Below are 27,631 nucleotides of genomic sequence, written 5' to 3'. Positions count from 1 at the left end.
GCTGTTGGATGTTGCCTCCTCACCAGCGATTAGGCTAGAGTATGGGTAGGTTCAGCCCCTGGGAGACACTGTCTGCAGTACAAGTGGTGGTTCTCTACACTAGTGTCTGCCGGTTCCTTTGTCTGTGCTAAGGCTGGGGGGGGGGGGGGGGAGGGGAAGGGGGGGGGGGGGGCGCTTCCTGATGTGGGCAATTGACTGTTCCACCACCCTGGGGCTCAGGATCTCCCATGGGTTTGCTGAAATGGGGCTTGATGCTGGCTTGTTGGGACACCTCCCATACTGTACTGATCCCCTTCAGCCACAGCAAGAGGGACCTTTTCCATTAATTCCTTAGCCTCACAAGCTAAAAAACTGCTATACCCTGTCTTTCTGCTGGCTCCACTGTTCTAGGATTTTTCCTGGAGTGGTATTTTCTGGGTTTTTCAAGGTTGGTAAGGGATAGTAAAAGCAACTTACTGCCTACTCCACCATCTTGTGGGGTTTTCTTGGCAAAGACATTGGGAGTGGTTTTCTGTTTCCTTCTCCAGCTCATTTTATAGATGAAAAAACTGAGGCAAACAAGGTTAAGTGACTTGCCAAGGGTCATACATCTAGTAAGTGTCTATGGTCAGTTTTTCAACTCAGGAAGATGTCTTTCTGACCCCAGGACTAGCTCTCTATCCACTGCACCACCCAACTGTCCACAGGATTATAGAATATAGAACACCTACTACACTGTACTCAGCACTAAGGATATGAGCAGAAAATGAAAGACAGTCCCAGCCCTCAAAGAGCTTATATTCTATCAAATTAGCTATTTCTTATGTAATCTGCCTATTCGAAAAGAATGTTAAAGAATTTTACAGATTTAACTACCATATTTCATTCAGTAAAAAGGTTGTGTATGTGAGAGAGGGAATGGGGTAGAGGAAGAGAGAGAGAGGAGGGGAGAGAGAGAAAGGTAAAGGGAGAGGGAGAATGGGAAGGGGGAAGGGAGAGACAGAGACAGAGAGACAGAGAGAGAGATTCCATACTTAACCTGTTGGTAATATGTACTACCACACTGAAGTAGAAGTGCTAACTGTCTTAGCAATCTAAAGGGTTTGATTAGTGTGGGTTTATCTGATCAGAAAGCTCTGAGCCCCTACCTACTGGCAAATACTATCTCTTCCCAGTTTTTGCTATATTTCACTCAGTCCCAGACATGTCACCTTGGCATAATAGAGCCAACTTCCTACAGAAATAGATAGGCTTGCTTGGAAACTATATAAAGTAGTTTACCTTTTATTGGAACAATAGTAGCAGAAAAACAATATATAATAAAACATCTCTACCATGGCTAAAGCTTCTCCTAGACACAGGCAACCCCTAGCCAGTACAAAGGATGCTCTGGACCCCAACGTTCCAGGGAATATACAGTCTGGTTTGTCTAATTCCTTAAAGTTACTCTTCCTGTCAAAGGTGCATTGAAAATAAGATACAACCCTCAACTGAGGTCTGACTCATACTTCCAGTAGGGCCAGTCTTTTTTTTCTTAATTCAATTTTATTTTATTTTCAGTTCCAGATTCTCTCCCTCCCCCACCCATTGAGAAGGCAAGAAATACAGAATTCATTACAAAAGGGCCAGTCTTTAGATGAAGACTCAAGAACTCTGAACAGCTTCTCCTCAGGGTGTGGGGGCATGGATTAATAACCCATTATAACTAGAAGTTCCTAAAGACTGATCTTTTTCCATTCAGTGTTCTTCCTGTTGCTGCTTGGGACCTCTCATTATTCTTTTTTGGGAAAGTTTTAAAGTTTATTTTAAACTTAAATACAAAATAAGAAAAGAAAAAAAAATTGCCCATGTATATACAACAGAACATAAGAGAAGATTCAGTATAAAACAATAAATTTCCATTTCAAGAAAATCTACATAGGAAATACTACACAATATTTTGAAAGCTGCCCAGCTTTTCTTTGCTTCCTTATAGGTTTTCTTATGTTCTGTGCTGTGTGTTTTTTACTTTATTTTTTCTGTTCTTTCCCATCTCCCAAAAACGGCTACAATTAAGCATTTACATATATGCATGTGCATATATGTATATAAACATACATGTATATACATACACACATATGTAAGATTGTTCAATGCTTATTTCTATTTGTCATCTGTTTCTCTGAATGAGGATAGCATCTTCCTTCCTAAGTCCAAATCTTTCCATGTTTTTGTAAATCAGCTCATCATTTCCCTACACCACAGCAATATCCCAACCCAATCACATTCTATCTGAGATTGTCTATGAAAGTTCCACCCCCCCCTCCTGTTTCCTGCATTCCTTCTATTCTTGGCTTTGTAGGTTTTATTTATACAAGAAAATTTTAATTTAAAATAATCAAAATTATCTATTTTACACTTCAATAATGATCTCACCTTATAATATACTTTAAAGTCTGACACTACTGAATCTGCTTCCTTTACATCTTTTTCTCCTGGTTTTTTGGAGTTCCTGACCTTTTGTTCTTCCAAATCAGCTTCATTATTATTTTTTTCTAACTCAGTAAGATTTTTTTTTTAGTAATTTAATTGGGATGGCATTACATAAATAGATTAGTTATTTAAAACTATCATTTTTTTATTATATTGACTTTACCTACCCATGAACAATAAATATTGCTTCAGTTATTTAGATCTGACTTTATTTGTATAAAAAGTGTTCTATGCTTATGTTCATATAGTTCCGGTATCTCTTTTGGCAGGTATACTCTCAGGTATATTATACTGTCTATTTTAAGTGGTCTAAAACAATATTGAATAATATTACTGACACATAGTATAGTTTCCCCATTTTCTCTTTTGATTAAATCTATTTTAGCTTTATTTTTTTCTGAGATTATGATTATGATTATCATTGTTCTTTTTTAAAAATCTTGCTTCTATTGATACCTTTTGTTTTTATATCACATTCATTTTTTAATATATCCCTTCTCTTCCCCTGGAGTGAGTCATCTATTGTTACAAAGAATTAGAAAGAAAGGAGAAGAAAAGCAGATCAGTAAAACCACCCAACATATCTCCTATGTCTAATAGTATGTATAATGTTCTACACCAGTAGACCCCACACTTCTTCAAAGTAGGGAGCGAGGTACATTTTTTCAACTCTTTTCCAAGGTCAAGTTTGGTCAAAAGAATCACATGATTTTTAATTTCCTTTTCTGCTTTTCTGATCTTTTCATTTGCAATGTCATAGTCTTTGAATATAATTTTCTCTGTTTCTGCTAACTTCTCTTTGCATCTGTTCATATAAGTCTTTATACACTTTTCTGAATTCTTCATAGTCATCATTTCTTAGTGTTGTAATATTCTATCAATTCATCCTGTACTGCAATTTGTTTAGACATTTCCTGACTGATAAATATCTACCTTGTTTCTAATTCTAATCCTAGAAGAGCTGTAATGAATATTGTTGGCATACATAAGATCTTTCCCTAATTACTTACTGGAGTGAATTCCTCACTTGTGGAGCAGGGGAGTGGAGTCAGTGGTGGGCCATTCTAGGTTACTATTTCTTTTACATTCTCTTACCTCATTACAAATCTCTAGCAGTTAAGAAGTTTGTCACATTCTCTCAATCCAAGACTTTGTTCATGGTCACTTTCTGTTGGCTGCCATGTTTTATCACTTTCTTTTGCATACTTTTCTCTCAATACTAATTGGATAGCCAAAGTCCAGCCACTCCATGAAGAGGAACAGGGGCCAAAGATGGAGAAGGACACTATATAGTCATGATATTATTTATACAGGTGAAGTAGGAAGGAGCCAAACCTTGTCATTTTGGTTTAACCTCCCAACTAGCTGGAATCTTAAGCACCTGTCTCCAACAATGGTTGTGAGGATCAAATGAGATAATAGTAATGCACTTAGCACAATGTTTGGCAAATAGTTTGCATTTTACAATTCCTGGTTATTATTATTAAGATGATCAGACAGACCACAGTGCTGGTGCCTTCTCCCTACATCAGTGTCAGAATTATGATTGTGTTTGAACCAGACTCCTAAGGGTTAAATAGCTGAGCTTGGTAGAGGGATATATTAAAAGGCCGTCCACGGTTGGGCACCTCAGCTATTGTGGCAGCTACCGAGGCTTGGGATAGATATAATTTTGTATCAAGGGAGGAGAGAAATAGCATAGCTGGGGATTCTTATTTGTCTTCAACCCTTTATTTTGCCTTTGTGGGGCTGAGTCTATCATTAATTGGAATGTGAAGGAAAGGAAGTAAAGAACTTCCATATAAAGAGCTCTCTTATTTATTAAAAGCCAAGAGGAGGCTCAAGCGACTTCCCAATATATTGAATTTGATTATCTGTCTGTGAAGGACAAGAGGACCAAAGACTCTGAAAATTAGGCCTGTGGTATTTGGCAAGTATGCTTGATGAATAAAACATTGTGGGAGGACATCTACTGTTAGCAATGAGATTTCCTTACCAGGTCCATCAGAGGATCCCAAAGCACTTTAGGGTCATTTTTGCTAAGAGTCACACCTTCCGGGTTGTTCCTAATACTGTCATTTAAAAGGGGGGTGATTTGGGAAGGGGGAGGCCTGATACATTGCCATTGTTCTGTGATTTGTAACAAGTTATTTCATTTGAGTCAATGAAGCCCACAAGCCCCAATTCCCCATTGGAACCATTAGACCATCCTTCCTACTGCAGCTGAGTGTTTCAGTGAATCTGCTCTCGACTCTGATTGTAAGTATCAATCAGGAAAACAGCAATCATCCAATAAGGGGAAAAGACTAACACATCATTGAGAGATGTTAGTACAGAGTAGGGCATGGAGAGAAGCAAAGGATATTCGTACTATCCTCTGGGGCAGCTTAAAGAGCAGAAAACCTGGAAATGTGTGCAGATGAAATTGTAGCTGTCAGACACAATCCCCACAATGTTCACAATGGAAAATACTGCTTAGTAGAATAAGTTTAAATAATTCAGGCTGGATTTCAAGAAGGGCTCGCTAACCCTTTATGAACCATGAAATAGTTATTCAGAGGATGGGGGCTTTTGGCTCCTTCCATGGACCCACTTCTGCTAGGAAAGTGCACCAAAATCAGCATATTAGGGTTTGAAGGGCCCCTGGATATCATCTACATCTGAGGTTTTCAAAGCGTAGTCTGGTGACCTTTGGGGGTCTCTGTGATGCTTTTAGAGGGTCCACGAGGTAAAAACTATTTTCCCAACGACACTAAGATGTTTTAATTTCTAATATGGGAAATATCAATAGATAAAACCAGTGATGTTCTGGAGCCAAGTTCCAAAGGAGTCAGTTCCTACAGGTTCTCCTACCAATGTAGTGCACTATGTAGTGCAAAAGTTTTCCTCAAAATAATTCACGTTAGGAAGGAAACATGCATTTATGAAGCTCTTACTATGTGCCAGGCACTGTGCTGAGCATGTTACAACCACTTTTCTCACCTGATCCACACATCAACCGTTGGAGACAGGGGCTGATATTATCCCCATTTGGTTGTTGTTCAGTTGTTTAAGGCATGACCCACTCTTCGTGACCCCAATTGGGGTTTTCTTTGCAAAGATACTGGAGTGGTTTGCCATTTCCTTTTCCAGCTCATTTTACAGATGTGGAAACTGAGGCAAACAGGGTTAGGTGACTCAACCAGAGACACACAGCTGGTAAATGTGTCTGAGGCCAGAATTTATCTCAGGTCTGTTTGACACCAGGCCCAGTGTTCTATCCATTGGACCATCTTTTACCTCCTCTGTGCCTTTCCTATGGGGGAAGGTCATGTGGTTGCAATGGAAAGGATTGTAGTCTTACAGCCAGCAGCTTTTGAATATCAGCTCTGTTGCTGCAAAGCTGTCTGACTTTTGGCAAGCCTTTTTACTTTCTCTGAGGGGGCTGGACTAAGATGGTCTTTGGGGTCCCTTTCAACTCTTAACATTCTTTAACTGCGTGAAAATGGAGTTAGAACTTGACCGTTTCTGAGATCATGAAGTCATTGAGCTATAGAGCTGGAGGGGCCCTCAGAAGCATCTGCACCAGTCCCCTTCATTTTATAGACAAGGAGATGGTGACCCAGAACGACAAGAAATGGGTACAGGGAGTAAGGTCAGTGAGAATTTGAATTCTTCTCCTACCTCCAAAGTCAGTGCTTCTTTTCACTGTAGCACACTCTCTCACAGGTCACTTAACGATTCTAAAATTGTGTTTTTAAAATAGCTTTGTATCATCTCCCTCCTCCTACCTCACCCCGCATACCCTCCTCCATTTTTTTTTTCCACAGTGGGACAACACAGAACAGTGTAGAGAGAATTACATCTGGAATCAAAAGACCTGGGTTCAAATTCCATCTCTGATGCTTACTCCTTATATGCTCTTAGGAAATCAGGGTGTCAACAAACATATTAATTGCCTCCTTCCCTCAGCCTCAGTCTCCTCATCTGTAAAATGAAGGCAGGGGTTGGACTGGATGGCCTCTGAAGGGGTCCCTTCCCTCCCTCCCTAGATCTGTGATATGATTATGGGATCTTTGAGATTCTGCTGAACGCAACAGAGCTTTTAGTATTTGAACAAAAAAGTCCCACTACACCCGGTGATTTGATTACCAGAAGGTGGCAGTACTAGCTCAGATTATTTCCTCATTTGTTTCCCCAGCTGCTTGGGGGGCTGTCACTTTGGCAAGGCTGGTGTGTAAATCACCTCCTGCTCCCATTTGTTTCATTTAGTTGAATTCGACTGCAAGTTGTTTGTAATCTGCTGGGTCATTAGATGGATCCAGTCAAGTCTGCCAAGGAAGTGTTTACTACTCCCTGCCTGCCTCCCTCTGACTGTACCTGCCTATGACAGCACAGGAAGTCCCAGGTCAGCTGCTTCCTATCGCCCAGAATCAACTCATTCAGAACGAGGCCCCCATGACTGCCTTGGCTGCAGTCTACAAGGCTCCTGGGAGCCAGCTTGACGTAGGTATCAACCCCTTCCCTGTCAAGGGTAAATGACAACTTGGAAAAATGTATCCTGTGCTCACACATCTCCTCTGGGGACAGGCTCTCTTACCTCTGTCTGTTCACAGCTTTGCTCACGCTTCTGCATCAGCTGGCTTTGCCAAGGGCAAAGTCAGCTGGGTCTGGGATTCAGTGGCCATTGATCCCAGCTTGGGGAGAGTCAATGATTAATTAGAGCTTGTCCATCAAGATGGCAGGTGACACCGGTAGTTAATAGAGATGTGCTCAGATACTTTAAAATTGAGCAGGTTAAAAAAAGTTTACTTTCAATAATCTTTCCTTTTTCTACTTGTAGTTAGGAACTGAAGAGCCAGAAGGCGTGATCAGCCAACACTAGGGGAAACTCACTGTGCAGCTCACTGATTTGGTTTGGTTCAATTTAATTCAATTCTGTTTCATTCCATTCGATTCAATACAATTCAGTTCAACTAAGCAAACATTTATTAAGCACCTACATTTTTCAAGCCCCCTTAGTAGGCACCAACAAAGATATATGATACAACCCCTACCCTAAAAGAGCCTTATAATCTAATAGGGGAGATGAAACAGTACTCAGATAATTGATAGGTAATAAGGATACAAAAATATACATATAACGGATACAGAGAGATCTAGAAGAGGGAGAGGGCAAGGAAGGCAAGGGGATCAGGGAAGCTTCATGGAGGAGGCTGACATTTAAAGGATGGGTAGCTTTTAAACAAGTAGAGGGGAGTTGGAGGAAGACATTCCAGTCATAGGGGGACAGTGAGAGCAAAGTCACTAAAGAGGAAGAGTGTAGGACACGTTCAAAGAATGGTTTGGCCACAGGTGGGGTATATAACAGGAAGCAGTGAGAGAGGAAGCTGTAGTGGTAGACTGAGATCAGATTTTGGAGTGTGGGAATGCCAAGCTAAGGAAGTTAGGCTGCTTTAGGTGGGCAGTAAGAAGATGCTAAGAGCAGAGTGATATGTTGGGATCTGTGCATTAGCAAGATGTCACTCTAGTTAAGATAGAAGTGGATAAAGCTCTGTGGCTTTCAGGGAAGGCACTGCCCAAGTGTGGTCAAGGAAAGGGGCCATCCAATTTTCTCCAAGCTCTTTCCATGCCTTCCCTCATCAATGTAACCCTGTTGCCACCACACTATCTGGAGAGGGTTCCATATGAACTAGTTATTTTGTATTTTGAAATATACCATGGGAAAGAGAGTATTAAATCAGATGGATCATTCTAGAAAGTGATTACAGCTCAGGGGATGCATTGCTGCCACACTGTCATTGCTGCTCGGTTACCTCCAGATCTGGGACCAGACACTCCAAAGGAATTCCAAGACATCTTCATTTGTTCTCCCTGCCATCTGCTGCTCCCAGATACCAACAGTGACAAGTCATCAACTCTGGGTTCTGGTGTTTTACTTCCAAGGTTGCCATTTTGTCACCTGCCAGCCAAATGTGCTAGGAAACACCTTGCATTTGTGTAGTGACTTTCAGAGGGAGCTCTCATGTCATAAGCAGCAGGTTGGATGAGGAAGCCTCCAAGTTCCTTCCAACTCTAGGGCTAGGGTTCTTTGGCCCAAACTGGCCCTGGATGTCAAGTTATTAACTAGTGTGGAAGAGACCAGTGGTTTTAAGCTTTCCCAAGTCCATTTTATTGGTAATTTCTATGAGTCATTATTAAAGGCAGCTAGGTGGTGCAGTAAATAGAACACTGGGACTGAAGTCGGGAAGGGTTATCATACTGAGTTCAAATCTGGCCTTACTAGCAGTGTGACCCTGGACAAGTCATTTAACTCTTGTTTGCCTCAGTTTTCTCACCTGTAAAATGAGCTGGAAAAGGAAATGGTAAACACTCTAGAATGTTTGCCAAGAAAACCCCAACTGGGGTCACAAAGAGTTGATCATGCCTGAAACAACTGAATAATGGCAGCAACAACAAAATGGCTTATTCTTACTATCCTAGGGACTTCGTTGCTTTCACATGGTTGGAGTTGGTTTTGAGGTCCCTTCTTTTCACTTAAGGGAGGCTGCATGTACATTGGAGATAGTACTGACTCTGGGGTCAGAGGACCTGGGTTCAAATGCTGACTCTGATGCTTATCACATATGTGAACTTGGGTAAGTCACTTTTCATGAGCCTAAATATTCTTATATGTAAAGTTAGGGGATTGGATTAGGCGCCCTCTGAGGTTCCTTTCAAATCTGAATCTAAGATCCATTCTCTAAAATCTATGATCAATAAGCCAAAGCCATCTCCTTTCTTTGATGGGAAATGTGCTAGATCTGACATGTAGGCGGAGTGGTGATTCACAGGGTGCTTCTTGTCTTACCTAATGGTTTCACCCTGGTGCCTGAAATGCCACTGTTAGGCATCAGGTCACAAGGTCTTTCCTGGAGATACTATGTGTAGGTTAGCAAGGGGGACCCTTTATGGAGAGCCATGAGAGCTCTAGGCTTCTGCATAATAGTCTTAAGTTTAATGGGAGAGCACTCAAGGCAATATTTGCCTTCCCAACTCTGCTTTGGGCCAGCTTCAAGTTAGTAAAATTTCTGCTCAAAGTCTGATGGGCTTCCTCCCACAATATCTGCCTATGGAGAAAATTTCGAAGAATGTAGACACTGCTGCTCCCACCCATTTCCCCTATGTAAATATGTTCAGTCCCTCCAGAGTGCCAAGCAAATAATCTATGAGCAAAAATCTCAGTGCATTATACCTGGAAGAAATCTTTGATACAGTCCAGTCTAACCCCTTCATTTCACAGATGAGGAAACTGAGACCAAAAGAAATGAGGAAAGAATCCTGGGGGGAATTGTGTGAGCAGAGATGAACAGACTGTGGCACATAAATGTAACGGGACATTATAGTGTTAAAAGGAATAAGAAATACAAATAATTCAGAGAAATATGGGAAGAATTGTATGGATTGATTCAGATCAGAAAAAGCAGAACCAAAAAGACATCATACACAGTGACTACAACATTGTAAAGAAAGTTGACATTTATAGGCAACAAACCTCTGGCCAAAGATGAGGTCAATGTTGGTACCAATACCATACAAGCTAAATCAATAAAATCAAACTTTGGAAAGTGACGCATTATCACCAGAGTCATAACTAGCAAATTCTATGCCCATGGCATTTCAATTTGTAAGGGAATAGGAATCATCTAGTAACAGTACTAATAGCTAACATTTATATAGCTCTTCTAATTAACGAACAGTACTAATAGCTAACATTTACAAAGCTCTTCTAATTAATGAGGATTTTGTCTCACAGCTCCTGGAAATTGTCTCAGGGTAGGAAAGAAGGAAATCCAGGAAACTACAAGGGTACTGTTAGGGAAGCCCATGGTCATGGTGAGGAAGAACCAGAATAGGGTAGGCTGAGAACTGGAAGAACTCACCTGTGGGGCAGAATCAGCAGGGGAAGAAGTGTGTTTTTTAATATCTTCACATTTTAATAAATGATTCTTCCAAGTCTCATCTCTGACACATACCAGCTTATAAGACATGCATCACTGCCTCTCAGTGATCCAGGGCAGCTTTCTAAGGCTTGCTGCATTGATGGAGGGAATTTTGTTACCAGGATCTCCCTGAATAGGTGAAATCACCTCTCTGGATTTTTGTTCAAAGTTGCTAAGCTCAGCTGTTATAGGAGTTCAATGTGATATCTGTATCTTAAGGAAAAGCCCCAACTATACTTCTGGTTAACCATCACATTTGTGCCACTTTTGCAGTTTTGCTTGTATATATGGTCACTGAATCTACTTTGTAGGTGAATTTGTTTGGGGGTTGTTGGGAATTGCCTGTGGTGCCAAAACAAAATGTGTCAACCAAGTTTTACAAAACATAAAAATAAATCAAAAGTACCAGATTTGGAGTAAGAAGATCTGGATTCAAATTTCTGTTCTGTTTACTAATTCTCTTACCTTGGGAAAGTAATTTCACTTCTGTGGAACTCAGTTTCTTTGTTTTCCTTTTGTATTTGTTTCCCCAGAGCTTTAATATTATGCCAAGCACACAATAAGTGATGAATAAATTCTTATTTATTCACAACATCTCTCACATCCAATCCCTTCTATCCACTCACACAGGAACCACTATAGTTTAGGTACTTTAGAGAGCCTTCTCTATGATTTCAAGTCATTCTCCCCAATGGTACATTTTCTACAGAACTGCCAAAGTGATTTTTTTAAAGCAATCAGGGTTAAGTAACTTGCTCAAGGTTACATGGCCAGTTATTTCTGGGTGTGGTGCTGAGTATCTGAGCCCAGATTTGATCCAGGTCATCACCACTCTGGGGCCGGTGCTCTTACTTGCTGACCACCTGGCTGCCCCTAAGCAATTGGGGTTAAGTAACTTGCTCAAGGTTACACGGCCAGGTGTTTCTGGGTGGGTGCTAAGGTGCTGGAGCCCAGATTCAATCCCCAGATCATCCTGACACTGGAGCTGGTGCTCTTACTCGCTGTGCTACCTGGCTACCCCTAAAGTGATTTTTCTTAAACACATACATGCCCATGTTATACCCCTCTCAAACAGTTCTAATAGCTTCCTGTTGCTTCTGGGAAAAAAAATAAACTCCTCTGTTTAGCTTTTAAAGCCCTGGACAACCTGACCCCAATCAGTCTTTCCAGGCTTACTGGACATTACTCCCCCTCTTCCAGGTATGTGCTAAGGCCAGTTCAGTCTGGTCAGTGTAAAATTTCCATTGGGATTATTTATTCCTTGAAAATCAGCAGCTGAAAATCAGAGCTTTATTTATTTTGCTGATGGTCAAGATTTAAGAAACTTCTGGAGAAAAAGATAGTAATGCAGGTTAAATGTGTTTTTTTTTTCTTTTTTTATGAGTTCAAGTTTTTATTGATTGTTAATTTTTTTTTCAAATGCTTTATCAGCTTCTGATTTACATCATTCATTTCCGCCAGATTTTGAGTTACAAATTTTCTCCCCATTTTTCCCCTACCCACCGCCCCAAAACAGCAGTCCCACAGGATATCCCCTCCTCCAATCTGCTCTCTCCCATATTTTCTCCCATACCCCTTTCAACTTTTCCAGTGGATCTCTATGCCTCAGTGCCTGTATATCTTATTTCCCAATTACATGTAAAATAGTATTAATAATAGTATATATACATATATGTGTGTGTATATGTATATATATATATTTGAATATTTGATTTTAAAATTTGAATTCCAGATTCATTCCCTTCCTCCCTTGTCACCCACCCTTACTGGGAAGATAAGCAGTTCAGTATAGGATGTACATGTGTGGCTAACGCAAAACAATAACATAGTAGATATGTTGTAAAAGACTGACTATATTTCCCTCCCTCCTATCCCACCTCCCACTTGTTCTATTCTCTACTTTGATCCCATCCCTTTTCAAAAGTAGATGTTTCCAACTTCCCTCCTCCCCAACCTGCCCTCCCTTCGATCACCCCCCCCTGTCATCCTCTTCCCCCATACTCTCCTGTAGGGTGAGATACCCTATTTAGTGTGTATTTCATTCCCTCCCCAAGCCAAATTCAATGGGAATAAGGTTGACCCATTCCCTTTTGCCTTCCTATTCTTCCCCTCCATTGTAACCATTTTCCCTTGCCTCTTCTGTATGAGATAGTTTACCCCATTCTCTCTCTCCCCATCTCCTCTCATTATATTCCTCTCTCACCTCTTAATTTCACCTTTTAAATATCATCCCTTCCTGTTAAATTGGTCCTGTGCCCTCTATCTATATATACCTGTAAACATATATACAAACATTCACATATGTATTAATATGCCCATATACATATATATATGCCCAAATACATATACATATATATATATATTCCTATTCCCTTCAACTACTGAGAAAAATTTCATAAGCTACAATTATTGTTTTTCCATGTAGGAATGTTAATAGTTCAACTTTGATAAGTTCCTTATGATTTCTTTTCCCTGTTTACCTTCTTATGCTTCTCTTGCTTCTTGTATCTGAATGTCAAATTTTCTATTCAACTCTGGTTTTATTCAGCAAGAATGCTTGAAAGTCCTCTATTCCCCTGAATGACCATATTTTCCCCTGAAACATGATACTCAGTTTTGCTGGGTAGGTGACTCTTGGTTTTAATCCCAGCTTCTTTGACCTCCAGATTATCATATTCCAAGCCCTTCGATCCTTCAGTGTAGAAGCTGCCAGATCCTGGGTTATCCTGATTGTGTTTCCACAATATTCAAATTGTTTCTTCCTGGCTTGTAATATTCCCTCCTTAATCTGGGAATTCTGAAACCTGGCTATAATATTCCTAGGAGTTTTCTTTTTGGGATCTTTTTCAGGAAGTTATTGGTGGATTGTTTCAACCTCTATTTTGCCCTCTGGTTCTAAAACATCAGGGCAGTTTTCTTTAAGAACTTCCTGGAGGATGATTTCTAGGTTCTTACTTTGATCATGGCTTTCAGGTTGTCCAATAATTTTTAAATTATCTCTCCTGGATCTATTTTCCAGGTCAGTGGTTTTTCCCATGAGATATTTCACATTGCCTTCTATTTTTTTCATTTGTTTGGATCTGTTTAACAGCATCTTGATTTTTCATAAAGTTGTTAGCTTCCATTTGCTCCAGTCTAATTCTGAAGCAATGATTCTCCTCAGTGAGCTTTTGAGATTCTTTTTACATCTGGCAAATCTGGCTTTTTAAGGCATTCTTCTTCTCATTGCCTTTTTGAGCCTCTTTTGCCATTTGAGTCAGTGTGTTTTTTAAAGTGTTATTTTCCTCAGTCAGGCTGTTGACTCTCATTTCATAATTTTCTTGCATTGTTCTCATTTCTCTTCCCAGTTTTTCCTCCACTTCTCTTATCTGCTTCTTGAGGTACTCTATGGCCTGTACCCAGCTCATATTTTCCTTTGAAGCTTTTGGTGCAGGAGTTCTGACTTCACTGTCTTCCTCCTGTTCCATGCTTTGCTCTTTTTTCCCCCAAAATAGGAGTCTAATGTTGGAATCTTCTGTCTGCTTTGTTTCCTTCACCTGGTCATGTCGCCCCTCAGTCACTTGACTCCTGGGCTTTTTGCCACAGTAGGACTCTGCCACCAGACAGGGAAGCTTTCGTCCCAAACACTGGGGTTTTCTCAGTTGCCAGAGGTATTAGATGGGTGCCCTCTCTGAGGCCTCCACATGCTCTGGCAAGCTGGACACACACCCCAGCACCTCCATCCTAGACTGCAATCCATATCCAAGCAGGTTAAAGCAAGAGCGATTACCCCTCAGACTGGTGCTTGGTCCCCCTACACTCTGCAGGCCAGGAGCTGAAGCTGCCACATGGTGCTGGCTGGCTGTGCTGGTTTCTCATGGCTACTCCCACTTACTGTCCAGACACTTAGTGTCCAGACTGCACTGACCTCTCACTTTGTCTTTCTCATCTACGTGTTGATAATTCTGTAAATGGCCACAGCTGCTGATCTGGGGTTCCTCTGGCTGGTGGCTGGTCAGGCCCCCCCTGGGGCTAAAGCCTTGCCCATGGGGCTGGGGCTCCCAGAGCGCTGGGCTGGCCAATTCCTGCTGGCCTGCCGGGCTGTCCTCAGCAGGAAGTTAGCTTCTCTGTGTCATTTTGTGGGTTCTGCAGCTCTGAAGTTGGTTCAGAGTCCCCTTTTTACATGTATTGGGGAAGGTGGAAGCTGGAGCTGGGGGTAGGTCGTGTTTCTACTCTGCCATCTTGGCTCTGCCCCAAATGTATTTTTTTTTATTTTAAACTTAAATACAAAATGAGAAAAGAAAAAATTGACATGTACACAGCAGACCATAGGAGAGGACTCAGCTTTTCTATGCTTCCTTGTTGGTTTTCTTTGTTCTCTGCTGTACACTTTTCCCTCTATTTTCCCCTCCTTCCCCCCACCACCCAAAGAAGGATACAAATAAGTATGAATATATATACTTACATATACATGTGTGTATACATATACACAACTATCTATATAGACATATATACATATATGTAAAATTATGATGTGCTTATTTCTTCCTATTATCTGTATCTTTATTTTTTTACATGCTAAGTTCTTCTCCTGCCCTCTTTGTGTTCATCTCTCATGTTTCCTGAAAGCAACATATTATTGCATTCAAAATTTTAATCTGTTGTTCATTCACATTTTATGGGTAAATTCAACCCATTTACTTTCTAAGTTACCATTTCTTTTGTATTTTCCTCCTTCATATTTTTCCTCATTATCCTTCTCACCCTATTTACCCTATCCTTCCTCATGCCTCTGCTTTACTTTTACCCACCACCTGCCCAGATATTCCTTAACCTACCCACACCTGTATGAATCCCTCCCTTATCCTCTCCCTCAACCTCTCCTAAATCTTAATCTACACACCTGTCTATATTCACAACCCCCTTATCCTGTTTCCTCATCTTATTTCTTTATGAATTTGGAAGACTTTTATACTCTTCTAAATGTATGTCTTGTTTTCTCTTTAACCCAGTGTAGCAGCAAGCACCCCAAGCGTCCTCAGGGTTTGCAGCTACCACAGGTTCTTGGATCTGCTTTGTTAAAGGAAAGCAACTTAAAATGGGTTAACAAGCTTACTTTAATCAGTCAGACCATATATCGTTTACCTTGTTCAGGGCAAAAAGGTCAGCACCCTGAACCTCAAAATATACAGGCATAATTATCAAGACAGAAACATCAAGTAGACAGATTTCCAAACTGCCCAACCATTACATCCATACCCAGTCAACATCTGGGTTTCCACATTCTGGGTTTTTCAAAGCCGGGGGACTCTCAACAACGGCTTCCCAGAATTCAGATCAAATCACAGAACACTTCTCAAAGTGAGTCCCAAAACAAAGCTAAACATCAGTGCTTATATAGCCTTCTCCTGGCTCAGAGAATGTAACAACCTTTTTGACCCACTGGCCAATCAAAAAGTATCTACTGAAAAACAAGCCTCCCTCCCCAGGCTTCTGGTGCACTTTAGCCTAGGGGCAGGGAAGATCTTTAAATCTGCATTTCCTTTACACCCAGATCTAGGGTGAGTAGGGTTCCAGCACTACTAGCCCTCCTCCACCATCTGTTTTTTTCTGTATTTATTCTTCCTCTTGCACCTCATTTGTAGGAAATAATCACTCTTTTTACCTTTTCCTACATAATTTTGCTTTTTAGGATCACATCATATTTAGCTTTTTCTTTCAAAATACCCAATTACTGATGACAACCTTAGGCATATGGTTAACATTTCCACTTATAAAAAGTAAACAATTTCTCTTTTTTGAGTCTCTTATATTTGGTTTGTGATGTTTACCTTATATTTTTCCTGGACCTCGTATGTAAAATTTTTTTTTATTGATTTCTGGTTATTTTTGTGACAAAATCCTGAAAGTTTGTCAATTCATCAAATACCTTTTTTTTTTTTTCAATTCAGGGCTATATGTAACTTTGCTGTGTGTGATATTTTTTGCCACAACCCCAGTTCTTTTGTTCCAAGACCTGTGGTCTTTTAGTGTAGCTACTGCTAAGTCTTGTGTAATTCTTCTTGGTTTTCTTGGCTTGTTCTTTTTTTTTTTTTGTATTTTCCTCAATCTATCTTATTTAAGTTTTTAAGTTCTTCTAAGAATTCTTCTTGGGCAGGTGACCATTTGATGTTAGTCTTTGGGGTGGGAGAGGCTTTTTTTGCTTCAGTATCCTCCTCTGAAGATGAACCCATCTTCTCTATTCCTGCAGTAACTGTCTATGGTTGAGTTCTTTTTTCTTTGCTTGCTCTTTTTTGTTTTGTTTTGTTTTTATTTTTAGCAACTTGTTATAATCATATCTAGTCCTAGGGTGTAGGGGATGGTGCTTCTGCCCTCAACTGTTATTTTTTTAGCTTTTTCCTGCTTCCAACCTCTGCACTCTGTTCCTCCTCCAAGCTACAATTAGTTCCCTCCACCCCTTCCCTTTCCCTCCATGCACACTATGTTGGAAGTGCTCTTGCTCCCTGAGGACCCTCCAGTGCCTGTAACCTTCAGTTCTCCCCTCTGGACTGGAACAGAAACCAAGAATCCAGCTCTCCTGTAAGTGCCCACAGCCAGCAGCATCCCTGCCCCACTGCTTCTGCACTCATGGGATGTGTGCTGGCTGCTTTTTGCCTTCTGTGCAGCTCAGGGCCACATCTTGGCAGCACAGCTAAGCCTAGTTTTCCTCAGCAACAGAGGTTCCTTCAGTTTTCTCCTTTCAGATGTCTGACCCTGCCCCTTCCAGCCCCTCACTCTCTGTGAAGTGAGAATTCCTTTGACTGAGGCAGAGGCTACTTCCCCACCCACTTGCCCTCAAGGCTTTTTGTTTGTTGTTTCAAGACAGATAGCCTGGAGGTGTTTGCACTTTACTCAGGCCAAACCTCCATCCTGGGGTCTTACTTTGAATGTTCTACAGTTGTCCCAGGAGGACCACTAACTGCTCTGCCCCAACTCTCCTTTATTTTTGCAACTCTGTGTTTACCCTGAGGTACTGTTTTGTCTTGTTTGTGGAAGAAATCTGGAGAGCTTGGAATTTTCTGACCTACTCTGTCATCTTCCCAGAATCTTCTAATGCTGGTTAAATTTGAAAGTATGTCATATGTATTTTGTTTTTAGACAGCCAGTTGTTAAACATTTACTAGTTCATGTCACACACACACACACATACACACACACACACACACTCTCTCTTTTTTCCTCAACATAATACTCCATCTTCCTACTCAGCACCTTGGATTGGCTACTCTAGGTGCCTGGAATACTTGATCACCTCATGGAGAACCTCTTTACCTTTTTTTTTTTGGAGGGGGGAATGCAGGGAAATTGGGGTTAATGACTTGCTCAAGGTCCCATGGCTAGTGTGTTAAGTGTCTGAGGCTGGATTTGAACTCAGGTCCTCCTGACTCCAGGGCTGGTGCTCTATTCATTGTACCACCTAGCCGCCCCAATCCTCTTTACCTCTAAGACAAAGCTAATGAATGATGTTCTGCATGATATCTTTCTTCATCCCCCTAACTATTAGTGCCCTCATTTCTAAGTTGCCTAATATTTAACTATTTTGGATATGTTTGCATTTATTCACTTTATATTAATGCTGTATGTGTTTATATATGTGCTTGTCTTATTTATTACAATGAAAGCCCTTTGAGAACAGGGATTATCCCCATTCTTTGACCTATTTCTTTTAGCATCAACCTAGCACAGTACCTGGAACAGAGTAGATACTTAATAATAAATTGGAGATTACTTAGTTTATTTGGAAAATAAGGGGCTTAGAATAGATGATTTGTGATTTTTTTTTTTTAGCTCTAAATCCTTTAAGTGACTTGCCCAAGTTTCCACAACTACATAATGGTCTAGCCAAGACTAGGATCCAGGTTGAATCAGTACAAGTCAGTCTCATGAATCCACCCTGATCTCTCTCATAGTCACCTGTGGGTCATAGATCCTGCAGCTCAGTCTCTGGATTCAGGCGTCTCATAGCCAGAGCAGTCTGGTATTTCTAAGGAGTTCTGTTGTCATGGTGACTTCTTTATGTTATTTGTCACTGGTCCTCAGAAGAGCTCAGGCAAAAACCAGCAAATGAGCTTCTTAAACAGCTCCTAAATAAAAACCATAAAGGGAGATCAGAGGCAGACAAGCAACCTGTTCAGCAGGTGGAGAATCAATACCATCAGTGCCATCCATAAACATTTATTGAGCACTTATCATGTGCTGGGCACTTGATAGCATGGTCTAGGTGCTGGTAAAAGGAAAATGATTAAAATGTGGTTTCTGCCCTCTGGGAACTTTCTGTCTAGAAGGGTGTTCTGGGCATGGGCATAAAAACACTCCAAGCCAAAGAAGCAAGTGTTCCATGTCAAATGAAGAGTAACAGTGAGTACTAGTGGAATTTAGAGCAGGGATGCTGCTAGTGAGGATGTCAAGGAAGTTTTTTTATCAAGGATGTGGGGTGTGAGGAAAGGATAGGTTGGACTTCATCAACATTCTAGGTACAGGAAATGGTATGAATAAAGTTAACAAGTGGGATTGTTCATGGCATGTTCAAGGGAATGCCATCTCTGATACCACCTGAGTGACTTTCGGTTTGTTCCCTCACCACTTTGGGTCTCAGCTTCCTCATCTGTAAAATGATAGGATTGGATTAGACCAAATGAGAATTTCTGTAAGGCAAACCATAAGGTGCTACATAAGTGTTAGCTATTATTATTGTTATTATTATTATTATTTCTAGATGAATCCTGTTCCTTTCAACTCTATATATGTGATCTTATGAATAGAACAATTTGGTCTGAGGAGGGGAATCCCTTATCTGGATGGTAGGAGAGCTTTGGAGCAGGATAGTAATGTATTCAAGACAGAGTTTTAAGAAGATTAAGAACAGAATGTAAAGGAAAGATTGGGATTGAGGAAAGGCTTGAAGTGGGGTTGGTTAGGACAATTTGGAGGTTGCAATGGTGTGGGTATGAGGAAATGAGAGCCTGGACTTGAGTGATGAGAATAATAGCTTGTATTTAAAGAAAGCTTTAAAGTTTTAATGATCACTTTCTTCATAAAACCTCTATGAAGGGAATAGTACAAGTATTGACTCCATTTTATAGATGAAAAAACCGAGGCTCAGAAAGGCTGAAATATTTTTGGTCACACAACTAAGTGACAGAGCTAGGATCTGAAGATATGTCTTGAGTTCAGAACTTTTGAGGGAGCTGAAATGAAGTGGGACAGAATATGAGAGAATCAGTAAGGATTTGGTAGCTGACAGGATGTATATATCTTCTCCTGACCAATCTTTATTTTTTTTAAATTGATGCCTTTTGTTGTTACATCAATTTATCTCTAAATGTATACTCTGTTCCTCTATCCAGAGAGTCATATCTTGTAACAATTTTTTTTTAAAAAGGAAATAAAAGCAAGTCCACAATATCAATATATTGTCCCTGTCTGATAATATATTATTCCACTCCCAGAGGCTCCCTACTCCTGTAAAGAAGGGATGAAGGTACATTTTCAAAACTACTCTCTTAGTGCAAGCTTGGTCAAAATTGCACAATGCTCAGTTTCACTTTATTATTCTTTGCATTTTAATTGTTCTAGTCATACATATTGTTTTCTTGTTTTTGCTTACTGTACTCTGTGTCAATTCATGTAATTCTTCTTAATGTCTTTCTGATTTCTTCATATTTGTTTTTTTCTTATAGTGAAGAGATTTTTTTAAATTAAGGGGGTGACTTAGCACATGACATTACAACATAATGGCTACTGCTAGGACTCATTATCTCCAGGAGAGGGACACCATGGTAATAAGAGCCTGGAAGAGTTGGCCCATGGTTTGGACAAGAAAATGGGGTCAGGTTGCATGGCATATGCTGGTGGAGGTCCTTTAGACATGAAGTATGGGGGTGATAGTTTCTGTACCAGCATAGGAAGGCAGTACCCTGCTTCTGCCTTTGCCTTTGCCAGATGTAGACTTATTGGGTCATAGATTAAATTATCCTGCCTTAGATACACTGTTCTGTGCAGTAGAGCAGTAACTTCTCCAAGACCAAAGGACCCACTTCTCCTGGATAATTGGGCTGTGAAGCATGTGAACAGGCAGTATTGTAACATTCTTTCTAGGTATATGTCAAGTAGCAGAATCTTTGCATTCCAAGGGATGAACAATTTAATGATTTTTTCCCCTTCATTTCAAATTGATTTAAAAAATTTTGTCCCAATTCTCAACACTACCAAGAGTAAACTCATGTGTCCATCTTTCTATAATCCCTCCAATAGTGACTATTCCTATCTTTAAAACAACATATTGCTATTGGTATTTTTGTTTGGTTTTTATTGTCTACATTTGCCCTATATGTCTTCTTCTCCCTCTCCCAGAGAGCCATCTCTTATAATAAAAGAATTTTTTAAAAGGAAAAGGAGGAAAAAATTCAATAAAATAAATCAAGAATAATAAAAAGGGGGGGGGTGGCCAGGTAACACATCGAGTAAGAGAACCGGCTCCAGTGTCGGGATGACCTGAAGATCGAATCCCGGGCTCAGACACTTAGCATCCACCCAGAAACACCTGGCCGTGTAACCTTGAGCAAGTTACTTAACCCCGATTGCTTAAAAAAAAAGAATAATAAAAAGGCACTATATTCACTGCTCTATAACCATTGACCTCCACATCTGCAAGGAAACAAAGGTTTCTTCTCATGTTGCTTCTTTGAGACCAAGTCCCATCATAATTTTCAACTTTTAACTTAGACTGTTTTATCATTGTTGTTTCCCCCTTTAAATTAATTGTAGTCACCTGAGTAATGATTAATGTGAAGATATTTGTAGATCCTATATTTGAGTGCATGCTGCCATGATGGGGGGGGGGGGAAGGGGGAGAAAATGTGAAACTTTAGGGACTGTGGAACTGAATGTTGTATACTAAAAGTAAATAAACAAACCAATTTAATTAAAAAAATAAATTAGTTATAGTCTTTTTACATGTTATTTTCCTGGTTCTGCTTACTATACTTTATATGAATTCATGTAAGTATGTCCATGTTTTTTCTATATTCAGCATTTTGATTGTTTCTTACAACACAGTAATATCCTATTACACTGGAGTATCATAATTTGTTTAGTTATTCCCCAAATGATGTGCATCCACTTTTGTTTCTTTTTCTTTGCTACCGCAAAAAGTGCTGCTATAAATATTTTGGTATATATGGAACCTGTGTTTTTTTCAATGACCTCCTTGAGGTTTCTACCTAGCAGTGAATCTCCTCATGGAAAGGTTTGGCCATTTTGGCCACTTTATTTGCATAATTCCAAATTGCTTTCCAAACTAAGTTGTACTGATTCACAATTTCACCAATAATGTTTTAGTGTCTCTATATTTCTATATTCCTTTCAATATTGAAAATCTTTTTTTATCTGTGCTGTTGCTTTGTATAGGTGAAACTTTAGAGATATTTTGATTTGTGATTTAGAGTATTCTTTTATATTATGGTTAGTACCTTCTCTTTTGAGAACTTTTCATATCCTTTGATTGCTCAAATTTGTCTATTGGCTTTGGTCTTATATGTTTCTGCTGGTTGTTTATATTCCTTAAAGAGCAAAACTTTGTCAGAAATATTTTATACAAATATTTCCCCCATTTGATTGTTTCATGTTATCCTAGTTGTAGCTATTTTGCTCAAGCAAAAACTTTTGATTTTCATGTAATCAATATATTTTAGTTTTATAATAGCCTTGATCTCTTGTTTGATTAATAATTCATTGCCTCATTATTTGTGGGAAAGGTACCTGGTTTGATTATCTTCTAGTTTTTCATGGGTTGATCTTTAATATTTAGGTCACTATCCATATTGAGTTTACTGTGGGTGTGGTAAGATGCTATACTACTTTCAACAACAATTCTTGTTACTACTGAAGTTCATTCCTAGGTAATTTAGCTTTTGCAATTTATCAAACACTCCATTATTGAGTTGAATTATTTCTGATTCTTCCTTGTCTATTCTGTTCCATTGATCTATTTTTCAATTTTTAACTAGATTCAAATCTAATTTTTATGTTTATTGATTTATAATGTAGTTTGATGTCTGTGCTATTTTCCCTTCATTATTAACTTTTCATTATATCCTTTGATATTTTAGATATTTTGTTCCTCCAAATGAATTTATTATATCCAATTCTGGAAAATATCTCTTGGTAGTTTCATTTGCATAACACTACACCAGTAAATTACTTATGTAGTAGTATGACTTTACTTTATTATCATGGTCTTAACCATAAGCATTGAATATCCCTCCAATTAATGAATTTGTTTTTTTTTAATACTGCGTCTATACAGATGCTGAATGTGCTTTGCTAAGCTGACTCAAATATTTTTTTTGAATTTTGTAGTTTTTTCTTTTAAAAAAGAAATATCTTTTTATTTCTTAAAATTAATGATTTTTTTTTAGTTTTCAAAATGCATTTCCATAAGATTTTGAGTTCTAAGCTTTCTCTTCCCTCCTGTCCTCCCCTTTGTTGTCATTTCAAATGGAACTTTCGTTTCTATATTTGACTTCTGTGTTTTATTATTGTTATCTAGAAATGCTCTTTATTTGGGTGAGTTTATTTCATAACTTGATACTTAACTGAAGTTATTAATTACTTCAGGGTTTTTTTTCTTGTTGTTACCAAATCTCTCTTATTTCTTAATTAAGCCACCATATCATCAGTAAATAAAGATTGTTTTGCTTCCCCTGCCTATGTGTCTGAATTTAATTCCTTTTTCTTGTCTTACTGCTATTGTTAATATTTCTAAAATTATGTCAAATAAAAGCAGGGAAAGTAGGCATCTTTATTTTGCTCCTGTATTTCTTGGAAAAGCTTCTAGTGCCTCACCATTGTAGATAATGATAGATTTTGACTTTAGATAGCTACTTCTTATATTTAAAAAAGGATCCTCCATGAAATATCAATTTGTGAGAAGAGTAATATTGGATACAAGAAGTACTGTATGTTAGAAACGGTCCTATTTCCCAAATCATATAATCCAATTTTATCCCTTGCTCTTGACCATCAGTACTATTATGATTATTTTCTTTCCCAATGTCAAGAAGCCTTATATGCTTCCCCACCCCACCTTGGTTCTCTTCCTTACTTCTCATAGCTACATCAAATCACTATCTGACACCTTTTGAGGGACAGAAGGAAGGTATTCCAGTCAGAGGCTCTGAAGCATTGGAGTTTCTCATCTAAGCCTGGCCTCTAGTCAGAAGGCTGTACATTTTCATCCTCTTTTCCCCTTGCTTTATACCAAGTCAGTGCCTGTCACTTATTGTTGAGAGAAGGATAGAGGCTGCCTCTGCAGACAGAGTCTTAAAGGGGGCCCAAGCACAAACCTGTGATTTAGTTTTTGTCTCTGCTACAAGAATGTGTGCAATGACTGAGCCCTTTGAGGAACAGAGTTCTCTTGTGTTAATTCATAAAGGTTTTACTTTGTAAGAGCTCTCTCTTTGTTCTGTGGACTCAGCTATAATTACTCTGCCTTTCATACATAATTTCTTTTCCTTTTTTTGAGGGTTAGAAAGTTTAAGTGGAACAGAGAAAATAACTAACCTGCTATGTTGCTGGTCACATTACTTTTCAACAGTTCTAGTTTAACAATGATCTTTCAAAGACAATGTCCTGCCAGAATGGATCAGCAAGAGGCTACTGAAGTTGGAGCCAGAAAACCTGGGTTCAAATACTAGCCCTATAACATATTTGCTGTATAACTATGGGCAAGTTACCTAACACCTCCAAGCCTCAGTTTCCTCAATTGTAAAATAGAAGAATGTGACTAAATGAATTCTAAATTCCCCTGGAGCTCTAAAACTATGAGCCCCATTTGACACTAAGGGCCAGACAGGTTCAGTGATTTGCTTAAGGTCAAAGTGCTACTAGGTCTAGAACTTGAAAAATCACAGAATGTCAAAGCTGGAAGAAACTTTGTGAGGTTGTATATTTCAATCCCATCCTTTTTATATTTTGAAAGAATTTATTCTTAATTCAGTAACTGTTGGCAAAGAAACATATGCAAGCAAAAATAAAAATAACTGTACACAAATTAATCAATTCTACTGTCTTTAGTTTTTCTTAATGTTTATATCACTGTTTATTAAGAAACTGAATGTCTAGCTACAGATGGAACTTTAATATCCTCAAGAAATGATAGAGTGAGTGCTAGTGATTGTACAGTGAGCCTTTTTTTTTTTTTGCTTTTTGGAGAGGGGAAGGCAAGGCAACGGGGGCTAAGTGACTTGCCCAAGGTCACACGGCTAGTAAGTGATAAGTGTCTGAGGTCAGATTTGAACTCAAGTCCTCCTGACTCTAGGGCTGGTGGTCTATTTACTGTGCCACCTAGCTGCCCCTACAGTGAGCCTTTGATCAAGTTCTGACCTTGTCATATCCCATGACCCCTCAGGGCTTCAACTTTTCCCATTTGCAAAGTGAGAATGACCTCAGGAACATTACCACAGAATTTTAGGGGCAGTAAAAAGATTTGAAAAGTCTTATGGATGATGGTAATATGGCAAAGTCCTAGAAGCTGGCTCATGTCTCATCTTGAAGGATAAGCCTTTTGCATAGGTGGATAGTTACATGCTTTGAAAAGCTATGAATTAAGAAGGAATGTGACTGTTGTCTCTGATCAGCAAACTGTTTATTACTCCCAGGAGAGCTTCAGTGGCATCGGAAAGCCAAGGGACCAGAGTGAGTTTCACACAATAGATGAGTGCTGGCTTCCCAGGCAGACAGAAAGAGGTCATCTCAGAGCTGAATAGCTCAGTGCGCTGTGATGGTGACTCTAACCCCCAAGCACTCCTCCCATGCTCTCTGACTAATCAGCCAGAGGGTTGGGGATGCAACCAGTTCAGGTACCTCAGGTCAGGATATCAAAGTCTCCATTTTTTGCTATACTATCAGGAAATAGAGGGACATCAATGGAAATATGAGTAGAGTGAGGGTATCTGCTGAATAGAAGAGAGAATATTATATTATTATAACAATATAATAAATGATGATGATGACGATAATGATAATTAACAATTATATAGCACTTGAAGTTTTGCAAAGCACTTTTCAAATACTATCATATTTGATCCTTACAACAATAGATATTATTATCCCCATTTTACAGATGAGGAAACCCAGGTAGACAGAAATTAAAGGAATTGCCCAGGGTCACAGAGTCAGTAATGTTCTGGGGAAGGATTTGAACTTGTTTTTGTTTTCTTTTTTTTTTTGACACTAGGACCAGTGCTCTATTTATTGGGCAACATAGCTACTTCAATCCCCAATTATTGTAATTTCCAGGGAATTGGCAAGTTATGGAGCCCTAAGGGGGAGAGTCCATTGAAGAGAGAGGTACAGGCTCTCTGTTAATTTTCTTTACCAATGTTAATGAATGTGGTGAATGGTGCTAAATTTGTGGCTGATGGACATAGGAACAATATTGCTGTAAAAATTATCCCCCCCCCAAAAAAAATAGAATGTAAAGCTCAAAACCCTCTCCTGTTTCTCTAGACTTTATCCTCAGGATGTCCATGCAGGAGGAGCTATATGTATATCTTTGAAATGTTTTGATCTTGTCCACTCTTAGCCCAGGCTTCAAAGAGACAGGCGATCTATCAAATTCCTATGCTATTACTGCCACCACCAGTAAGCACCTCTATAATCTTCTTCCTCTTAAACAGTTTCATTTATTCCTTGACACCGTATAAATTAATCCCTCCTCCTTCAAGTGTAACAAAATATAACATTCCCTACTCAATTCAGAGTCTCTGAAGAAAGATGTGGTTATCTATGGGTCTTAAATTTAATTTCTTTAAGCACAGAAGTTTATATTTCTCAGTTGCTATGGCCTATGGAATGACAGGTCATGTTGCTGGAAGCCCTGGAGAGGCTTCTCAGGGCAGATGATTTTTTTTAAAGCCAATCAAATAGAGTATTGTAGTTTGTTTGTTTTTGCTAAACTTTTTTTTCACTAGTCTAATTTTTCCATATAAAATATATGTACATCTATACACATGTATTAGTTTCTGAGATTTACCCATATGTCAGAAGCTTCCTCTAGAAATGAAGGATCTAGTTTTACCTCTTCTCTGACTTGTTCCTACCTAGATAATTGGTGAACAAAGCATTTAACACTTTCTGTGTTTCCCATTGCTCTGTTATAAAAACGAGCCCTCTTTATAAGCACACAGGCTCCTCAGGCTCAGAGCATGAACAGACTTATTTTCAAGTGAAGAGAAACAAATAAAACTTGTATTTGAGCTTATAGAAAATTAAAAAAAATTATCCACCAATAAACAGTTGCCTTCCAGAAATCTATCTCTTAGGAACTTACAGTGGAGGTATCAAAAACACACCTCATGGTAACATGCTGAATATTAAAATATAATTGCAAAATATTTAACAAAATAAAGACTACTACAATAAAACATAGATAATATTAATTTGTCATTTTCTAAGCCAATGTTTAGCCAGAGGGATCACTATGGAGGGTTTAGTAGCCTCTGTTTAATTGGGTTAGACAGGTTAATTGATTTGACCAGGGTCATATAGCTAGCAATTGTGTGAAACAGGATTTGAACTCAGGTCTTCCTAACTCTAGGTTTAGTTTTCTATTCACTATGCCCCCAGCTATTGTATATATGTGTTTGCCTGTGTGTGTGTGTGCATGCCAAGCTCATTATTATAATTCGATTTGCATAAGTTATATATTACTTAAAAAGGATCTGTGCTAATCACGTGGTAAGAATGAATAATCCTCCATGGTCAGACTAGCACTAGTATCTACAAAATTTTAAAGGACCTGGAGAAAGGCTTTCAGTGCACTGGTAGACCTCCAAGAAGAATTCATGGAAGGAAATAGGAAATTATATATACAGGCTGAGGATTGCAGGATTTTAGAGTCTGACGGGACCTTACCAGACATATTTGAAGAGAAGTCCCCACAGCAACATGCTCAGTAAATATCTAATATCTGCCCCAAGATCTCCAATGGGGAGGGGGAGAGAGGAACCAACTGTCTTTTAAGGCAGACACTCCATTTATTGATAACTCTAATTATTAAGAAGCCTTTCTTTATATCAAGCCTAAATTTACATCTTTTCATCCTCTATTCATTGCTCCAAGTCCTGCCCTTTGGGGCCAAGCAGAACACATCTGCGATAGTCCATAGCTAGGAATATGCACATTACCTGGGTTTCAGC

This window comes from Petaurus breviceps, unplaced genomic scaffold (genome assembly GCF_028583685.1).
Source record: "Petaurus breviceps papuanus isolate PSGF00001 unplaced genomic scaffold, PetGlider_PUasm1.0 90845, whole genome shotgun sequence".
NCBI classification, from domain to species: Eukaryota; Metazoa; Chordata; class Mammalia; order Diprotodontia; family Petauridae; genus Petaurus; species Petaurus breviceps.
Note: the sequence above shows the minus strand (reverse complement) of the source record.